The 15,809-nt window shown below is 38.7% G+C and overlaps 1 pseudogene; it reads right to left on the bottom strand.

Annotated features, from left to right (window-relative positions):
* Positions 1-8,464: 8,464 nt before the first annotated feature.
* On the bottom strand, positions 8,465-9,468 carry LOC113922379 (annotated as a pseudogene).
* Positions 9,469-15,809: the final 6,341 nt, after the last annotated feature.

Genomic DNA, 15,809 nt, shown 5'->3' with positions numbered 1-15,809 from the left:
AGAGAGGGAAGACCATGTGAGGACCTTGGGAGAAGAAGGTCACCTGCATGCCAGGGAGGGAGGCCTCAAAAGAAACCGAACCTGTTGACACCTTGATCTTGGACTTCTGGTCTCCAGAACTGTGAGAAAAGTAATTTCTGTTGTTCAAGCCCACCCCATTGGTAGTGTTTTGTTATGACAGCCCAAGCACGCTAATATAGCTGTGGGTTTCGAATATCATATGGTTCTCGCACTAAATCTCTCCTTACTGTGCATAATTGACAGCTGCCTGGGTTCTTTTTAAAAAGACACCTAGGGACGCCTGGGTGGCTCAGTCGGTTAAGCGTCTGCCTTCAGCTCAGGTCATGATCCCAGGGTCCTGGGATCAAGTCCTGCATCGGGCTCCCTGCTCGACAGGGAGCCTGCTTCTCCCTCTGCCTCTGCCTCTCTCTCTCTCTGTCTCTCATGAATAAATAAATAAAATCTTTATAAATAAATAAATAAACAAACAAACGCCTAGACAGTAACAATCATGGATTTGGAGATGCTGGTGTTCCGTGGTCTGTTGCCTGGCCCAGAGACGGATCATGTGACTGAGGCATCACAGTGAACAATCCTCCTTCCCTTTCAGTGGAGTCAAAAGAGGCTCACAGGACAAGGTCAAGACTTCTGTCCATAACCGAAGAGACAAATAATCAAGAGACCTTTTGATATAAAAATAATAGATTACCTATAGCTGGATTGAGATCTGTACTCATTTCTAGCAGTTCCTCATATAATAAATATTGGGATTAAATCAGAATACATGATTCTCATAAATCCTATATTCCATGGCTACCCACATCCACCTAGTCCCTAGAATTCTAGCCCTCTCCAAACACCTCCCCCTTCTCTGAATGAGGAATAAGATGTGTGTGTTTATCTAGGATCTCATAAATCATGATACCTCTCCTTTCCTTATGTCCAATGTCGTTAGAATGATATCTAATGGCCCTAAGTGACTGAATGCAAGGTTCTTATATGAGGACCCAATAGCTCTGAATTTTGTGAACACCCCAGTGCTGGTGCACCACAGATCCAGCTTCTGTCTCTTGTGCGAGGACTGTTTAAACTGAGCGGTGAGATTGAGCCATTCCTCAAAGCAGAATCTATTCGCAGGAAGCTCAACAATGGTATTTTATACATTTCAAAACCTTTTGTTTTGAAATGTATAAAATATGTTTAAAATTTGCTTATTATTTGTCTCTCCATAGAACATAGCAGAACTCCAAATATCAGCATGTGTCTATTTAAATTTCAAGAACTTCCAAATTTTACTTTTGGTGGTTTCTTCTGACTTCGCAAATTTCTCACTCTTAACATTGTTTATGCTTCTATCTTTGCACTAACAAGCATAAAAGTCCAGTAATCTCAGTAGTCTGCATCATTGAAAATGGCACCTTAGCTTTAGGATTCCATCGGGCCCTAGGTTTAGACATTTTTAGGAGAGCTGTTAACTCCTGCTGCTAGGTTATTGTCAGGATATTGTTGCATTTGCTTTGAGTGAGTATTTCATGCCAGGGGCTGTCAGGGTGCTAAAAAGGTGAGAGAGCTAAGCAGGGAGCCTGAGGCTTCTTCTTTTCTAGTACAAACATTTAAGGTTATAAATTTTCTTCTAAACATTGTTTTAAGCTGCATCATACAAATTCTGATATGTTGTATTTTCTTTACCATTCAGTTAAAAGTATTATCTGATTCCCTGTGTAATTTTTCTTTGACCCATGAGTTGTTTAGAAATATGTTAGGGCGCCTGGGTGGCTCAGTCGTTAAGTATCTGCCTTTGGCTCAGGTCATGATCCCAGGATCCTGGGATTGAGCCCCTCATCAGGCTCCCTGCTCAGCGGGAAGCCTGCTTCTCCCTCTCCCACTCTGCCTGCTTGTGTTTCCTCTCTCGCTGTCTCTCTCTCTGTCAAAAAAATAAATTAAAAAATCTTTAAAAAAAAAAGAAATATGTTATTTATTTTCCAAATGTTTGGCATTTTCTCTTGATATCATTTTGGTTTTGATTTCTAATATAAATCCACTGTGGCCAGGAAACATAATCTATATGATTTTAGTATTTTTAATTTTATTGAGATTTATTTTATGGCCTACTATATGGTCTGTCTTGGTTTATATAATATCTATACTTGAAAATAATGTATATTGTGCCATTATTGGCTGTAGTGTTCTATATTAATTAGGTCAAAGTAGTTGATAGTGTGTTCAGAAATCCTATGCCTTTACTGATTGTCTGTGAAATTGTTCTATCATTCATAAAAGAGAGATTTTGAAATCTCCAAGTATGATTGTGGATTTGTGGATCTATGTCTCTTTAATTGTGTCCATTTTTGTTCCATGTATTTTGATGCTGCCATCAGGTACTTACACCTTTATGATTTTTATGTCTTCCTGATGAATTGACTCTAATATGCCTTTTTATTTGTTAATATTCTTTGTCTAAAGGTTTACTTTATCTGATATTAGTATAATCAAAGCTTTCCTATACTGACTGTTTGCATGGTATATCTTTCTTTATCCACTCAATTTTCTTTCAGCCTGTGTTGTATATTACATTGCTCATAGACAATATGGTTGGGTCTTACTCTTTTAATCGGTGCTCAATAAGCTTTCTTTTCCTTTCATCATTATTTTGGCTTCACTCCTATTTCGTAGTCTTTCTTGGTGCTATAGACTCTATAGTTGACTATAGAGTCAACTCTATAGACTAAAGACCCTAATATTTAAAGTCGGTCATCATTTTACAGTCCCTTTATGCACATGGTCTTGAATCAGAGAGATCGCTGTAGTTGCCAGTTTCTCAACTCTTTCCAGCAATCTTACAACTTTCTTGAGATGGAGAGATCAAGATGACCCAAGGAACTCCTAATAATAGTCATTAAACCTAAGTTCAACTCCTTGTACTTGTTATAACCTACCAGGGCCCTAACCTAAGAAGAGGCTTTGGCTTTATGTCAAAAGATTAGGAAATAAACATTCCTGTGTAAGTTTAAAGTGACATAAAATATTTATGATGCCCAAAAACAAACAAAGCACAATAAAGTTTGAGAAGCACTGCTCAAATAAATAAATAAATAAATAAAAGGATTTTTTAAAATTATTTAACGTTTGGCTAGGGCAATGCCTGTACACACACTCTATTCTAGGTTCTGATCAGGGCTAGAGTTGTGTTCCCATTAGCAGACTATTCAGCTAAGGACAGAGTTTCTGATAACTCAGAATCCTGTTCCGAGTAGTAACAGAGAGGAACTGAGGCCTCTTTTCTTCAAATATAGCCACAGTTGCTTTTCCCTAAATGCCCTTCCTTTCTTTCTGTCCTTGACACACATCTAACACTTTTTAGTCCATCCCATTCTCTTGGAATATTGTTGTCATTTAAATGTTCCCTTTTCAGAAAGAGCTTTGTACTCTCTACACCCGTGGAAATCACACTGTGTCTCCCTCTGAAGAAACCACTACCAAAGGAAACTGACATTATACTGAAATCCATCTGGGTGGTTGATTAATTTCTTACCCTCTTTGCTCTTTCTAAACCATTCTATTCATGTCTAAATAAAGTGTCCCCCAGATCCTATAGATTTATTCAAAAAATATTGAATGAATGCTGCTGTATGCTAGGCACTGTTCTAGGAGCTGGGAATACAGAGGTGAATGGGACAGGAAGTGTCACTCTAGGGATTTTAGTTTGTAGTGATCAGAGACTGTTAATAAGTCAACACAAAAATAAACAAGATACTTTCCAATAGGGATAAATGCCTTGAATGTTGCTGAATCGATGAGAAGGGAAAGGATTAGAGAGGAAACAAAATTTAGAAAATGACAGGGTCCTTATTCCTTTCCCAGATGAAGCCACGGTAGAGGACGGGAGGTCATAGGACCCTAGATCAATCCGAAGACTTAGGAGAATAAAAAGAGACCCATACCCATTTCTTGGTTAGGGCACAGGAAAGAGACAAGGCTTTAGTATTTTCCCCAGGCTCAGCATGCTTTAGGAGCAAAAGAAATATTGACTTGTGATGTCTACACAGATGGTCTGAGACATCCACAGAGTACTATGTTCCCCAAGATATTTCAGAAAAATATCAAAATGCAGAGAAAGGCATGATTATAGCACAGATTATTGACTGGCCAAAGAGGCCTTATAATTGAAGCATGAATATTGACCTTGAGAGATGTCTTTTTCCGTTTAAGAGTCTTAGTTTTAACCCCAGCTGGCATGTTTAAAAAACAACTCCAATGTCCGTTAAAAAAAAAAAAAAATCACTCCTACATTTGTGCATAGCATTGAAATAGAATGCAAAAAAACCACTAAGGAAATTGAAGCAGTCATCAAAATTCTCGCAACAACCAAAAGCCCAGGGCCAGATGGCTTCCCAGGGGAGTTCTACCAAACATTTAAAGAAGAATAAAAGCCCTGAAGAATTAAAATTAACCCTACAGATGATTAAAAGCCAGAGTTGCCCAATTAAACTAAAGCTCACATAAAAGTGCATGTGAAATGTACCTTTATACAGCCAGCCCCCTTCACACGCTCCATGACTTCTGTGCAGAAGAATCCTTGGGTTTTCTTTTTTTTCAGTTCCCTCTCAATTTGCACACAGCTTTAAATGTGTGAACATTGCAACCACCTCACACTCTTAACCTAGACAACCACTGCTTATATGTGTTTGATTAAGTCAGCCATGTCCAAGGGATAATTGCTTGTGATTTCACAGATAAACTTGACTTTCTTTGGTGCTAAAGCTAAAATCCCCTTCCTGGAGCAAGGTCAGTGGCAGAGGGCTGGGAGAACCCAGTCTGCCCATGTTCTGGCAGCACCAAATCACTTTTACACACTCTCTCTCTGTTGTCTTGATTCCCCAGTCTAGGAAATTTAATTTTCTTTGAAATTGGATTAATTTTTTTGAAATCTGATGAAGTTAAAAATTCTCAGAAAAACCATCTCAAAAAACCATCAAAATATACTTATGTGTTCCATACACTTAAATATATATGTGCATTTTATGTTCACCGATCTTCAGAACCAAGAAAGGCTTTTGAAAAATACTGTCTTTTTACTTGTAAGTTTATTATTTTTATGGCTGTTTTCCTAAATTCACAATTTTTATTACCACTTTTCAATATTAACTCTGGAAATACCCAAAGATATCAGCGTCTATACATGCTTTTTTAGTTAAAAAAAAAAAAAAAAGCTCCAACCCAGGCTTTACCCACTTTGAAAGCCAAGTGTGACCAGCTCATGAGAACACTGACCTCCCAATAGGGACAGGCAACAGATTGTGTCATTGTGGAAGTAGACACCTGCCTGCAAGCTTAGACCGTGGCAGAATTCATGATCAAACACATTAAGCAGTCTGTGGACCTGGTGTTAGAATCAGCATATGAGAAATATCAATAAAACTTAGGTATGATTTCAGACCCTTTGCCTCTAGGTGCTTGAAGTATTATATGTTTTAGGTTTTCACAAATTCCATGATCTGGCAACATCTGAACCTTCTCTCTACATTTCATTAGCTTTCCGTAGACTTATTTTCTCATGGCTTCTGCCTCCCAGTCCTGGCATGCTGTGTGTATCCAGATGTCTTCACTGTTCGCTGCACCGAAACCATTTCCACTGAACATTTTACAAATACAAGATGGATATACGTAGATCTCAAAAAGATGAGCAGTCATATGGACCGGTTAGCCTCCCATCTTCTCTTCCTGACCTTCTCTCGCTTCATTTTCTTCTTACTTTCTAACATGTAGAAGATGTTGCTCAGTGCTATCAGAAAGGCATGCCTGTGTCTGGGGATGGGGCACATTTGTGATTATTAATATGCAATCTAGAGCATATCCTAACTTAGTATTTGTTTCCCAGCCTGGCTAGGGGGCTTGCTTTCCTGGTTTTTGTTTTTTTTTTTTTACATTTAAAATATGTATTGAAATTACAAATCAAACTTTTGCATGTGATTCCAAAGTACAAAACACAACATTAAAAGGCATTCAAACTCTTTTATACATCACAGTGTTAGTGGCACAAAGTGGACTGACATTTCAAAAAACACAAACCGAACTTTTGTTTTTACCACCATTTGTCAAATATGTACTGTATACATGTGCGTGACCCATTCATGCATATGTTTATACAAGATTAAAATACACCCATGGTACAGTAAGCAAAGAATGAAGGAAAGGTCAGGCGTGTGGCAGGTACTTACCCCTCACCGAAGGCTCCCAGAAGTGTGGAAGACAGGATTATACAAACCAAAGGAAGAACAGAGCCCGTGGGCTCTACGTACCCAAACAGCATGCTCTCTTAGTACTGACGCATTAGCAACTATATTTGAGTGCAGGCCCTTCGTTCCATTTGGCATTTTTGGCAACACCAGTCATAATCTCTTCATTTTGTGTATTTTCATAAGGGCTTAGGTTAATTAGAAGGAATAAACAAGCTTTGGTATTTTTTTAAAGAGACCTTCATGAAGCTTTATATATGCAAAATGTTTTCCTGGGTTTTTTATGAATATAATAGATTAGTTTAGGATGACTGAGTTCATGCTGTGAAATGAGTAACATATACCCTTTTCCTAAATAGCTACTTAGTTTAATACATGGACTACCCTGAAGATTATAGAGTAGAGTGAGTCACAGATAAAAGCTCAGTCTCTGTTCTGATGCACTCTGTATTCTCTTTCTTCTTGTATAAACCATATCCTGCTGATTCGCCTGGTCTGTGTCTCATGTTGTTTCTGCACGGTGACAACAGGGTCCTTGCTTTCTGTCTCTAATGATGTATGTGCTCAACTTCCACATTAAGATCAATCTTCTTCCATTGTTTTTAAGGGTGCTTATTTTCTCTCAGTCTTGTCAAAATTCCTCCTACCGAAGATTCATTCTTCTGCACGCCCCTTATTGATGAGTAAAGTTATAGTTTTCTACTTTTAGTAGAAAAGCAGTATCTATTTTAGTACCTTATAGGAAAATGGAATTGCAACGTGAATGGAAACACTGACTTTTTTTTTTAACTTGGTAACTCTATTGTATGTAAATTATATCTTCATAAATTAGATTTTTTAAAAAGTGACATACCATTTTCTGATGACACTTTACCATCCTCCTGGGCTGCCTGGCTTCAGGCTTCTACTGTTTAACCCCTTCCTGCCTCTTTAATGTAACTAGTCACATGAAATACATTGAAAGACTTTGTATTGAACTGAAGATCACACAGACATGAATGCATGCATGCACACACACAAACAGAGACAGAGAGAGTTCCAGTTTCAATTTAGAGAGTTCCTAAATAAAAAAGAGAAATGTCCACTGAACACGAATAAACTGGGTTTCCACTGAAAAAGCTGTGGTTACAAAGCGACATAGTGTTGCCAACAAATGTCTAAAAAACTCTCAGCTGTGAACTGACACATGCTGGACCCAAAAACTATAACTCTGATATGAAAATGTGATGTGACTAACCCATTGAAAATATCACTGGAAAAAATATATCACTAACAGCAAAACAGGCTGTGGATTTTTTTTCACTTCAGCATCCATAAATATCTCATTATCGCTGTTTGGACAATTGCATTTATTTCAGAATATGGGTTTACTGTTCTAGGAGCAGTTTGCAGACATTCTGTTATTCCATTTTACAAGTTCTTGACAGTGAAATGACGTGCTCTGTGTTCTCTAACATTGGGTCTTCATCCCATTTTATAGCAACATGTGCAGAAGATGACTTTCCCGGTGGTGGTACATGCCTTAAGCAACTGAGAACCCTCATGGTGTTTTCTCCACAGAGTTCTGTGTGGACACACTCCAGAGACTCAGGATATATTACCTGTTCTACCTCTTCCCTTTCATCATGGACCTTCTTGTTCTTATCGTCTGTGTTCAAATCTCTATCCCACTCCTCACATGTGGGTTCTGTCTCCCTGACCAGCATCCTCACATTAACACAATATGAAGACTATATTCCTGGCTTTATATCCAAGTTCTGTTCCTAGGATCACCCTGCATCTTGAGGTATCATTGAGGCTCCCTGTGATCTAAGTCAGGTCAACCACTCCAAGTTCACTCTTGCCTGAAAAGGAGTTTAAAAAAATCACATTTGCAATGATTTGAGGGGGAGAACCTTCTCTTCCTCTCAAATACTTTCCTCACCTATTTACTAGTACCTTTAATTAATTTATCCCATAAACATTATATTATATCATAATGTCATGACATTTTCTTGTCCTTCTAGAGTCTTTTTTTTTTTTTTTGGCTTGGTACAGTATACTTCATTGATGGTACATGAGAAGGTAGGGCTCCCCAAGCCACTCCCTTTGTTCAGGGGGTCTGGGATGGAAACTGTGAAGGTTGGGAGATCTCAATGTGTTAGAGGATGAGTTGGGCAAGGACTTCCCAACAGCTGAGAGCCTATCTCTTCCTCTTGCTCTCACTGGGGCTGGTGGTCCGGGGGCTCTTACTCCTTGGAGGTCATGTGGCGCATAAGGTCCACCACCCAGTTGTTATAGCCAAATTCATTGTGATACCAGGAAATGAGGATGACAGAGTGGTCATTGAGGGCAATGCCAGCCCCAGCATCAAAGGTGGAAGGGTGGGTGTTAAAAACACAGGAGACAACCTGGTCCTCACTGTAGCCAGGATGCCCTTGGCGGGGGGGGGGGGGGGGGGGGGGGGGGGCTCTGTGTTGCCTGCTTTACCAGCTTCTTGATGTCATTGTATTTGGCAGCTTTCTCCAGGTGGCAGGTCAGATCCACAGCTGACACACTGGGGGTGGGGACATGGAAGGCCATGTCAGTGAGCTTCCCATTCAGCTCAGGAATGCCTTGCTTACAGCCTTGACAGGACCACTAGAAGCAGGGATGATGTTCTGGGTAGCCCCTTGGCCATCACTCCACAGCTTCCTAGAGGAGCTGTCTACAGTCTTCTGGGTGGCAGTGATGGCAAGGACTGTGGTCATGAGTCCCTCCACAATGCCAAAATTGTCATGGATGACCCTGGCCAGAGAGGCCAAGCAGTTGGTGGTGCAGGAGGCATAGCTGACAATCTTGAGGGATCTCATTGTTCACACCCATCACAAACATCAGGGCATCAGCAGAAGGGGCAGAGATGATGTTCATCTTGGCCCCACCCCTCAAGTGAGCCCCAGCCTTCTCCATGGGGGTGAAGACCCTGGACTCCAGAACACACTCAGCACCAGCACCATCCCATTTGATGTTGGCAGGATCTTGCTCCTGGGAGATGGAGATGCGCTTTCCACTGATGACAAGTTTCCCATTCTCAGCCTTGACCATGCTGTTGAATTTTCCATGGGTGGAATCATATTGGAACATGTAGACCATGTAATGGAGGTCAATGAAGGGGTCATTGATGGCGACAATACCCACTTTGCCAGAGTTAAAAGCAGCCCTGGTGACCAGGTACCCCAATGTGGCCAAATCCATTTACTCTAACCTTGACCATTGTGTCTCAGGGATACGGCTGGTACTGCACCAGAAGATGCAGCTGTCTGTTGAGCAGGGAGGAACAGAGAGCCCATTCTAGAATTTCTGATACTTGCTAAATTTGAATCATCCCAGGCCTGGCATTTTTTCAAATCTGGGAACAAGTTTTATTATGGAGACAGAAGTTTGGGACTGAGTTAGAGGGGGGACATCTAGGACACCAGATGAGGGTGTGTGCACATGCATGTGTGGTCCTTACATGTGCTCAGAATAAGGCTGCTGTTTCTGTCTCCAAATCACAGAGTCACCCTTTATTTTGCTGCAATTTTTTATTCTTAAAAAAAGTACAGAGGTAAATAAGTCTAATTTTTCTGTAGAAATAATTTGTACAACAAAGAGGCTGAGGATGGCTTAATTTAATTCCTAATCATACAAACTACATAATTTCTCAGGAAGGAATCTGCATTGATTAGGCACCTGGACAAGTCAGAGGCATCACCAACATTATCTCAATTCTCCAGCAACCATAGAAGGCAGCTATTATTGTTCCCAATTTAGTGAGAAAGAAACTAGGCAAGGTCACAGACCTATTACTAACACAGGGGGGATTCAAATCTAACTCCCTGCCACCTCATCTTATGTATTTTTTACATTCCATATACAAGAGGGGATCTAGTATAGTTAGAGCTCGGATTTTGAAATCAGAAGACCTGGGTTCAAATCTTCCCTCTGCCCTTACTATGTCTGAGATGCAACAATTTACCTCTCGTCCTTGGCTACTTCCAGTTTTATGTTCTTTAACGTTCATCCTAACTTTCATTTCTGTTGATTAGTGTCTATTACTCTTTCCATTGCTCATTGTCCATATGTCATCACAAGCCTTATGTTCCCCCCTCCATCTGTAATTTCCATCACCATATCAAATTCAAAATTAGTTGCTGGCATCTCTTGACACTTCTGAAATTAAAAGTCTGGACATTTTGGCATTACCTCAACTGTCAATTTCATTCATACTAAAGGATACTTAGTCAATGTTATTTCTTCAAAGAAATTATCATGTTTACAGTGTTTCTGTACACAACAGATGGTTATATAATTTCTATATCTCATCCATGTCAAAATGTGGTTCCTTTATCTCAGATGAGGAGGGCAAGTTTAAAGTGGCTGGCTCTTGAAGGAACCAGCTCTTAGTTGGACTAATATATCATGAAAGTATGTACTGACCATAAAATTGTATGCTTTTTTATCTAAAGATTCCTATTCCAAAGAATAGGATTGTTGACATGACATCAAACAATAATGGCCATAAAATACATAACACTAACCATATGCCAGGTATTGTTCCAAGTGATAGATATATGATTCATTACTACAATAACTCTGTGAGGAGAGTATTATTATTCCCATTTTATGGAGACATCAAGTAACCTGCCCAAATCACACAGCTAGAAAAGTGTAAGAACAGCATTACAAATCAGAGACAAAAGGTAGACTCTTCAATATATGATACTGGGAATGATAATTTTCTACATGGAAAAAATAAAATTAGATCTCTATCTTGATAAACCCAAGCTAGATTAAGATCTACATGTGAACTGGGTGATGGGCGTTGAGGAAGGCATGTGATGTGTTGAGCACTGGGTGTTATATGCAACTAATGAATCACTGACATTACATCAAAAAATTCTTTTAATTTTTTTTTAAGATTTTATTTATTTGTGAGAGAGAGAATGAGAGACAGAGAGCATGAGAGGGAGGAGGGTCAGAGGGAGAAGCAGACTCCCTGCTGAGCAGGGAGCCCGATGTGGGACTCGATCCCAGGACTCCAGGATCATGACCTGAAACGAAGGCAGTTGCTTAACCAACTGAGCCACCCAGGCAGCCACATCAAAAAATTTTTGAAAAAAATAAAATAAAAATTTAAAGATCTATATGTGAAGTATACAAGTTTAAACATTGGAAGAAAATATGGAAATAAATTTGTAATACTGATGATAAGGAAGTTTCTCTTATACAAAAAATGGCAAAAAAACACATTTGATAAGTTTTACATCAAAATTAAAATGTATGTTCAACAAAGACATATAATCAAAGTCAAAAGTAAGAGATATAAAAGACAGAGATAACCAAATTCATATACAGATTATTTTTTTAAAACTTCAAAAATGAATTAGAAAAAGACAAATAACACCACAGAAAATGGACAAGATATGAACAGGTAATAATCATAAGAGGAAACCCAAAGAGCCAGACAAAATTCAAACAACAAGATATCATTTCTCATCATCACATTATCAAGAACATTGAAGTGTTGGCAAGGATGCAGGGAAATGGGAACACTATATGTTACTATAGAAATAGGAATTGGGGGGCGCCTGGGTGGCTCAGTTGGTTAAGCATCTGACTCTTGATTTTGGCTCAGGTCATGATCTCAGAGTTGTGAGACTGAGCCATGAGTCCAGGCTCCATGCTCAGTGGGGCATCTGCTCCTTGCCCTCTCCCTTTGCCTTCCCCCGCCACCCCCGCCCCCCACTCTCTCTCTCTCTCTCTCTCAAATAAATAAATACATTTTCTAAATGTTTTTAAAGATTTTATTTATTCATTTGAGAGACAGAGAGAGCACAAGCAGAGGGAGAGGGAGAAGCAGACTCCCCGCTGAGCTAGGAGACCGACGTGGGGCTCTCGATCATGACCTGAGCTGAAGACCCCTAACCGACTGAGCCACCCAGATGTCCCAATAAATACATTTTTTTAAAAAAAAATTTTAAAGAAATAGAAATTGGAACAACCATTTTGGCGAGTAATTTGGAGAGTAGTTAAAATGTAATTCTAAGTAAAAGCATATATCCTAGATTCTTGCATTTATGCTCAAGGAAACTAAAGAAAGATACTCATCGCAGCAGATTTCATAACAGCAAAATAGAAGGAAAAAAGAGAAAGCAACCTAAATGCTCATCAGAAGTGAATAAATAGTATGACTTTTAGTCATAAAACAGAATTTTATATAGCAGTTAAGAAAAATGATCTATTTTTAGTTAGATAAATATATTATGTTGTATTATGTATAGTATTATAAATACATTCATATATCAACATGAAAAAATCCTAAAATCCTACTCTTCTGTGGAAAAATAATTCACAGATCAATGTTCACATTATATTTTTCATATATAGTTTCTCTTAAGTGACACAGGTAAGAACTATCTTTTTTTTTAAGATTTTATTTTTAAGTAATCTCTACATCCAACATGGGGCTTACAACCCCAAGATCAAGAGTTGAATGCTCCAGCAAATACGCCAGCCAGGTGCCCCTAAAAACTATCTTATTGACAAATAACTACAAAAAATAAAAACTGTACTATTAAGGTAATTCAAAAGAAAGTTAATTAGAAAAATACTTGGATTAATTAAAGTACTTAGGGTCATATACCTACAGAAAATTAAAGACTGGATTAGCATAATTAACTAAGGAAATATAGGTATAAAATAGAATTAAAGTAGTTAATTTGAGCAATATATCTACAAAAATAAAATATGAAATTAATTAGTCATTAGGTAATAGATTCAAATAATTAGCGTATTATAACAAAATAATTCTAAAATTGCAGTGGCTTAACCTAATAATTTATTTCTTGCTCATATAACAGTGTAGTGTAAATTTTCCTCATCATCACATATTATTCCTTCTTGAAGTGATTCAGGGATTTAGACCCCTTCAGTCCTTCAACTATAACATCCAAAACAAAATTAAACTCTAACAATCTTCTACAACCTTGTCCTCTGCATACAGCCAACCGAAGGGAAAAGAGATGTAGAGGAAACACATCTGCTTCTTAAAAACTTTGGCAGGAAGTGACTTTCAACCATTCCATTGGTAAGAAATATTCATGAGACCATAGCTAACTAGAAGACATGCGACCACTGGCTGGACAGTGATTTCCCAGTGACAACTCTGAACTCTTGAAAAGGAGAGCAGGACTTTTAGCAAACAACTGGCCACCTGTCACTCACCAAATTTAATCTTTTTCTATAAATGGAACTGGATGAGGGAACGGGAGAGTGGAAGAGAAACAGAAAGACTTAATCTGTACTATTTGGTAGGAAAAATGATGTACATCAAATAAGGTAATTAATAGCTGCTAGTTCTGTGAGCCTATGAGTGTTGTTACAGTGTGCATGATACTTTTCTCAATTTTAAAATTTTCTTTAAGAAAAAAGAAAAGATATTCTGTAACTGCCAGTGTAACCACATTACTCCTTAGGAACAGTCCGTCGCTCTGTCTTTGGATTCAATTTAGTGGCACCACGTCATAGGAGAGATGTTCCTATAATGAGGTTATTCTGGAAGGCAGCACAGTGAGATGAACAGATAAAATTTGAGGTCAGATTTGGGCTTCAGTTAATCCTGGCTGTGCCACTGTACCATGTGACCTTAGACACATTATTTGAGCACCCTCAGCAATGACAATAATAATATGTATCTCATAAATTGTTGGGAGGAGACAATGAGATATTTTAAGTAAACTGCCTGCCACAGAGTAGGGATTTTTAAATGCCAATACCTTCAGGGCGCCTGGGTGGCTCAGTCGGGTAAGTGTCCAACTCTTGATTTTGGCTTAGGTCATGATCTCAGGGTGCTGGGCGTGGAACCTGCTTCAGATTCTCTTTCCTTCTGCCCTTCCCCCACTTCTCTTCACCTCTAAAAAAAACAAAATGTCAATCCCTTCTTTTTTGGTTTGTCTAGTAATTATCGTAAGAGAGTAGCAGGAAGGGGTGAGGGGTGGGTAATAACATTTCTGAATTTCTTTTTATATATCACAGTGCTGGGTTACAAGCTCATTTATACAAACTTGCTCTTGTTAAATTGCTCTTGTTTTGCCACTTCCGGAAATTCAATTTTCTTTAATATTAATTTGTGGTGTTTATTTTAATTCCTCTTAAATTTCCTTCATGTGGTTTGTCTTTATGCATTTTGGTTTCATAATACTGAGTTGTCCTCAGTTGTATGGTCTGATATCTCCTGTGCTATTTTCATGATGATGGCTTTATAGTTTTTCCCTTGACACATTTTTCTTTCTTCATTGTTTAAAATTGTCCTGGGTCCCATGGCCCAAGATCCTCTTTTGCATGTTTCTGTTGGCCAGGCAGGAAAACACTTTAGTGCCTGCCTAGGCAAAACAAAACAAAACAAAAAAACATATCCTGGAGGTTTTTAGACCCTAATTACTTGAAGGGCATGTGGGGCATTCAATCCAGGTAAGCCGTGCCCTTTTACAATTGGCTTCCCAGCAACTAAGTCAGTCAGCTGGAAAATGTAATAAAATGTACAGTAAGGTCAACCCAGGAAGGTTATCCCAACTTCCTGAGTCACGCAAGTAATCACTTCGAAACAAAGGTCAAAATATTCCTGTGAAACCCACAACACTGGTGCTGTCCAACCTTGCTGATGATCCCAAGAGGTTCACTGAACAACTTAGCCCAGTGGGAGACTTCACACAGGAAATGTTAGAGAGAGATGAAATACTTCTCTTCTCAATTCTTTTCTTCTTTCAACTTTAAATGCTTTTAAATACATGTTTTTCAATCATTCATTCTTTTGTGCTGGTCTTAGCTAATCCATAACCAATGCTGTAGCTGGACAGCCCTTGTGGTTCTTATTATGACTGCAAGAGGCCCTCAGCAATAACCATCAAGAAGCTTTGAAAAGACAGGTGTCATTATTTACAAGTCCTGGGAGTTACAAGCCCCACATTAGGCTCCCTGCTCGGTGGAGAGTCTGCTTCTCCCTCTACCCCTCCCCCTACTCATGCTCTCTCGCTCTCTCTCTCTCTCTCTCTCTCAAATAAATAAAAACATTTTAAAAAAAGACTCAGGATTGAGCTAGAAATAAGAGATAATATGATTATTATAACTACAGCTGTTATTTATTGAGTACTATGTACAACTATTGTGCTTTACATGGATTATCTCATTCAATTATCACAAAATAATATTATAGTATGTTAGATCTTATGATTATCCATATTTTACCATTGAGGAAACTGAGACTAAATAATTTTTTGATAAGTAGCTACAGTATGATTAAAACATAGATCTGTCTAACCCAAAGTCAGTGTTTTTAACCAGTATTATATAAAGCACCTATTGCCTGGCACATAATACATAGTAAATGTAGAGTAATGGGATGACTGGATGGCTCAGTTGGCTAAGCACCTGCCTTCAGCTTGGGTCATGAAATCGAGTCCCGCATCTGTCTCCTTGCTCAGTGGGGAACCTGCTTCTCCCTCTGCCTGCCACTCCCCCTGCTTGTGCTCTCTCTGACAAATAAATAAATAATAAAATCTTTTAAAAATAGAAATA

Source organism: Zalophus californianus, chromosome 9, assembly GCF_009762305.2.
Source record: "Zalophus californianus isolate mZalCal1 chromosome 9, mZalCal1.pri.v2, whole genome shotgun sequence".
NCBI classification, from domain to species: Eukaryota; Metazoa; Chordata; class Mammalia; order Carnivora; family Otariidae; genus Zalophus; species Zalophus californianus.
This window is presented reverse-complemented; position numbering and strand designations above follow the sequence as displayed.